The 5,251-nt window shown below is 44.7% G+C and overlaps 1 long non-coding RNA gene across 1 annotated transcript; it reads right to left on the bottom strand.

Moving 5' to 3' along the window:
* Positions 1-815: 815 nt before the first annotated feature.
* On the bottom strand, positions 816-3,449 carry LOC143838323 (uncharacterized). Its single transcript, XR_013231341.1, has 2 exons — positions 3,382-3,449; positions 816-1,203 (listed from the first exon to the last, which is right to left on the bottom strand). It is a non-coding gene; the product is annotated as an uncharacterized LOC143838323 (long non-coding RNA).
* Positions 3,450-5,251: the final 1,802 nt, after the last annotated feature.

The raw sequence follows: 5,251 nt of genomic DNA on the forward strand, positions 1-5,251 counted from the left end.
GCCATGAGTCATTGGGTGGGGGAGAACTGGAAGAAAACAGAACGAGCTCCACAGTCTTCAGCGGGTTTATTCTGATTCTTGCAGCCAGGTGCCATCCTGGGTAGAGCTCCTGTTAAAGAGTCTGGAGGCTGAGAGAGGCAAGGTGAAGCCATATCTGCGAAATCCAGCCTGAAGCTGTTCAAATCACACATGTCCAATGTAGGCTCCAACTGACGGATGCCGTTTGCTCAGGACAGAACGGTGCCCCTTTTACTGTTTGTTTTGGGTGATTTCTGTTTCTAGGCACACGCAAAAAGAAATCCACCTGCCAGAGGCTGTGTCCATAGCATGAGGGAGCCATCGGCAGAATATTATCCACCATGGGCCAATCCTCCCTCTTTGATGCAGCAAAGTCTAAATATGTGGATGGGAACTGAATGGATATTCTTCCTGTGGCGTATCCTGTTTCCGTTTTTCTTTGTTCCCTTGCTTGCTTCCCAAGTGTTAAATTGTAGAGGGTAAACTTGTGGAGGCAACAAGTATATTAAGTATATCATATAGTGTCATGCTGCATGGCCATGCACAAAGACATTACAGAACATGAATAAGGGGGCAGTGTCCTCATGTGCCACAGGGTGTTAAAGTTGCAAATGGGGGTCCAGAATTCCACCCATGGCTAATCCAAACATGCAAACAAAAATGAATGCAACGGATATTCTAGTTGTATTTCTATACTTCAAAGCGGGGGGATGGGGGGGCTTAGAGGGTGGCCTTAGATGCAGGGAGAGGAATTGGACATGTGGATAGGGGTGAGAGAAAAGAATAAAGAAATCTGCTGATTGTTAATGAAGGCGTTTAATTCCTGAGGAGGTAAGCATTTGTGTGTTAATGAGACAATTTTTTTTTGCTCTGGGTTTGTTTGAAAACATCTCAATTTCCTAGAAAAGTTCCCTGTTTCAGCAGTCTTCATGTGACTGTGGTTTGAGGAAGCTTCTCTTCTTTCTTTCTTCAATTGAATGTCATGAGTTCCTTTGCAGTCATTGTCAAAATGCTGGTTAGACTTCCCCAAAATGGTACTATTGATACCGCCTGCCTGAGCAGGGACTTGGGCGGTCATGGGGGATTTTTCTGGAGTTTCCAAGTGTGGCGTCACCATCGATAATTGTTTCCTTCCATATTACCATTGCTGGATTGTGTCTCTTCCACACAGGGGTGACCATAAACCTATACAATACCAGTAAGAAATTGGCCAATGTACATCCAAACCCTTGTTTCTTTGCTTGAAATCCAACAATCTAGCCATACCAAGACTTCTTGGAGTGACAGGTGTGTGGCAGCAAGTTCAGCAACCAGTGGCTGAAACCCTTTGGTGCCCGGGTATTCATAAAATGTTAAAAGGTCATATATGCATACCCAAAAGAGATGCTCCGCTTGAGTTATACAGTCCCTGTCTCCTCCATGAGGATCATCTACAAATCCTAGTGGACATTCAGCACTTGGAGAGGGGAACACATAGGCATATGGGATTTTAGATAGCTCTCTTCTCCCCATAAAATAAATAAAATTTGCAATGGTTTTCAAGGGCTTTTGTCTGTTGTTGGAGGAGAGTTTGCACTGCGCACTCTGCCGCAAGGATGAACTCACAGCCTAGATTTTTCCCCGGGTGCTTAAAGGAGCACGTGGCAAACTGGAATAAAACCTAACATTAAAGCGTTGGCTGTTGGCCATCAGGCACAAGGGTGTCATTGAATGTGTGCTTGAAATGTGTGCATATCATAAATAATACCTATATAAATAAAGTTGCCTTGGGTGGAGTGCTCCTATTTTTTTTTTCTTGTGGATGGGGGAGGTATTTGATGACAGAGTAGTAGGGTTACCAGTATCCAGGTGGGGCTTAGACGTGTCCCTGAATTGCACTTGATCTCCGCACAACGGAAGCCAGTCCCTCTGGAGGAAAGCTCGACTTGAGTCCAGACAAAGAAGACCTTTGGGGCTCTAAACTTCTGGGTGTGTCAAGGAACTTTGACTCCCCACAGCTTATGCTTGTTGGGTCTCTAAGGTGCTATGGTCTTGCATCTACCTGTTCTTCTGTAGACCAAGACAGCTACTGTCTGCCTCTTTCTGAAGGAAACTGCTCTTGTGTTTCCATTTAGTGCCTTCGGCACTGCCTCTACAGCCCCAGGACTTTCTCAGGTTGAGGTTCGCAACTCAAGGTGTACTCCTAAATGGCTGTATTGTATTAATGGCTAACATAAATCCACAAGGTACATGAAGCTCCCATAATCGGAGTTCCAGAGCATTGGTCTATGGAGGTGATAGTCCAAAGGCTCAGGGTGAGGTTTACACATCTCCTTCCTGGGCCTCTGTTAACTGGAGATGCCCAGGACTGAACCTGGGCCTTTTTCCATGCAAACAACGTGCTCCAAAACCGAGCCAGGGCCCTACCTCTAACTATGGGTAGAGCTTATGCAGCCTTGGTTTCCCAGTCAACAGTTACCAAAATAAAACAAATTCACGCCTTCTTTGGGATGTGCTTAGAGTTGCTTGAACACCAGCTGGTTTGGATCCTATCCTGATTGCCAATGGCAGATGATTTTTGGATGACTGGTTCAATTGCTTATAACCAATTTGCAGCAGTTTAAAGGACTGCTGTATTCCTCGGGAGCACAGCACACTCGGCTTGCACACTTGTGGGTTGTGTCACAGCCCAGTGGAATCCCCCCTGCTGTGGACTACTGTGTTCTGCAGCCAAGAAACAGAGTTAAAACAATAATCAAGCACATACATTGCGGCAAATCAACACTCCTCCCTCCCAGTGCTACCCTTTGTGGTTCCTTTCTGTGTTCTCCTAGTCACTTGCCAATCTGTTTGGAGTGGGGGTTTTTCACAGAAGCAGTTCTGTCAAGTACTATCGGAGTTGTGTCCCCTCACTTCTGTTTTTTACATCTTAGAAAATCAAATCAAAAACGTAAAAGTGTGATACATAGTGCAAATTATCCCAAAATAATATTTTGAAATGGAGCTCACCCTGGTAGTACTGGGCAGAAAAGTTACCCTAAGCTCCCTGTAATGGAGGCTGCATTGTTCCAGGAAAGCCCATTTTCTACTAGGCATGGACAGTTCTGCTGCACGTGAAGGCAGCTGTCTAAATGTTTCAAGAACGGTTATGGCACAACTACAACCATCCTTTGAGGGCATTCAAGTTGCTTGCTGTTGAACCCAAGAAATCTGCAGGTGGGCTTACCCTGACTACAGCTGTCAGGTAAACTTAGCTGTGAGCACAGTCACTGCAAAATTCACAGCATCCCTAGATGTACACTCCTTCTTCCCTTAATCATGACCTTACAGTAGTTCTTCTAGGAAGGGCCAGTCTCCTTGGTTGTGCTCAACCCATTGACCTACCTTTCTTCCACTGCACCTTGGTTCTTTGTGAGCAGCTCCTTTTCCTTGCAGGCTACTGATGATCTGAGGAGTTTGTTCTGGGGTTGCCTAGCAACCTCTGTGTGTGTTCTCCCATCTCCAGGCTGATGCTTAAGCTGAGTGGGAGCCACTTTGCTATGGTCAACTCCCACACAACATTAGCAGCATCTCGAAACAGGAACCAAATAGGCTTGGTTGGTAACATGGCTTTCCAAACTACAGCCCCTCTTCCTTGAGCAATGGATGGTGAGTCCAGGCAGCACTAACAGTCCCATACGCTTCCTTCTTCCGCTTCAACAGCCTTTTGAACCTATTGGCATTCCTGGAATTTTGTGAAAGCTTAGCGGGTGCCACCTCAAAATGGTTGCCACAGAGGCAGGGCTAATTTCAAATACTGATAGGTTCAAACCCCGGTGTTGCCCTACAATGGAAGCAATGTAGGTTCCCCTGCAAACAATATATTTCCCCAAGGAGGTGGAGGAAAGCCCCAGATCAGCTCATTTATTTGGGAAAGACATGTTTGCTTTGAGTTTCTAAATAAAGAGAAGACTTTGATCTTGGGGTAAGCATACAGAGAGGCTTCCAAGCTCAGAGATGTAAGGGAAAGGGATGGGCACAAACTGGCTCACAAACTAAAATTTGGCATGCATTTTAGCTGGTTCATGTTTTGTGAAGCAATGTTTATCAACTGAGGAGCCGTCACAAATGTCCATAAACATTTATGTATGTTGTGTTTTTTTTGCAGGGATCAGAAAGCAGGAGTTCAAATGGAGCTATTTAAGCCCCTGATTTCTGTTCTTCATGAAAAAGAGCTGTTTCAGCTTTCTGTCACTCTTTCTGTGGAGATGAGAGATTTCCACAGAATTCTCTCTTCTCCCTTGAATTCTTATATCCTGTCCCAAACATACATATTTTTGTTCCTTAGAATGTGGTCATCCTGTCCTGCGGAGGGGGGGGGGAGTCCCTCAAAGTTTGCTTTAGGATGCTTTAGGATGCTTAGGGCTAATCCTGCGTTGAGCAGGGGGTTGGACTAGATGGCCTGTATGGCCCCTTCCAACTCTATGACTCTATGATTCTATGAAAGTGGTAACTCTAGCCAATAAAAGAGATCATTTCTGAAGGGGGATTGTCTTTTTTGTAGAATCGGAAGTTAAAGATGCAGCAATGCATTGTATGTGGTAGGGGACAAGGGGACACTGTTTCCTTTTTCTATTGCTGAAACAGACCCCTTAAGCTCCTCTGCCTGATCTTTTTTCTTTGTTCTGGGCTCTTAGTATTAATTTCAATTTCTGGTCTACCCTTCTCTGTCTCTAAGATGCAGTGTGCATAGCAACAGAGAAATTCCTGAAGATGCTCTGTACTGATCCACTACCTAAAAGTATCAGAATTGTCCCTCAAGGGACAGGAGAGCTGGCAAATGCTGACTAAGACACTGTGGTTACTACAAAAGTCTGAAAATGGAACAGTTGCACATCTTGCCTCCAGATTGGGGTTTGGAAGTATGTTTGGGGTTAATTTAATATTTGCAAGTGTGGCAAAATGTGGAAAACTTCTGCACTCCCGGATTCAGTCCTGTGGTGCCTTGGTCTGAATGAGGGTGCCTGCTGTTACCATGAAGAAGGTTTTGTGGTTGGGTTTTGAAAGAGAGAGGTAGAATTTTCTTGTCAGTAATTATACCCTAGTAACCAGGGTGGGTAGATTTATGTGTAAACTGGTTTTTGGTTGGTGTTTTTTTTTCATTTTTATAAACAGAGATGTATTTTACACACTTGCAAAAACAGTGGCATGACCTGACACATTGCAGTAGTTAATTTTGCCTGGTAGAGTCTCATCATGAAGACTTGTAGGACAG

This window comes from Paroedura picta, chromosome 5, assembly GCF_049243985.1.
Source record: "Paroedura picta isolate Pp20150507F chromosome 5, Ppicta_v3.0, whole genome shotgun sequence".
NCBI classification, from domain to species: domain Eukaryota; kingdom Metazoa; phylum Chordata; class Lepidosauria; order Squamata; family Gekkonidae; genus Paroedura; species Paroedura picta.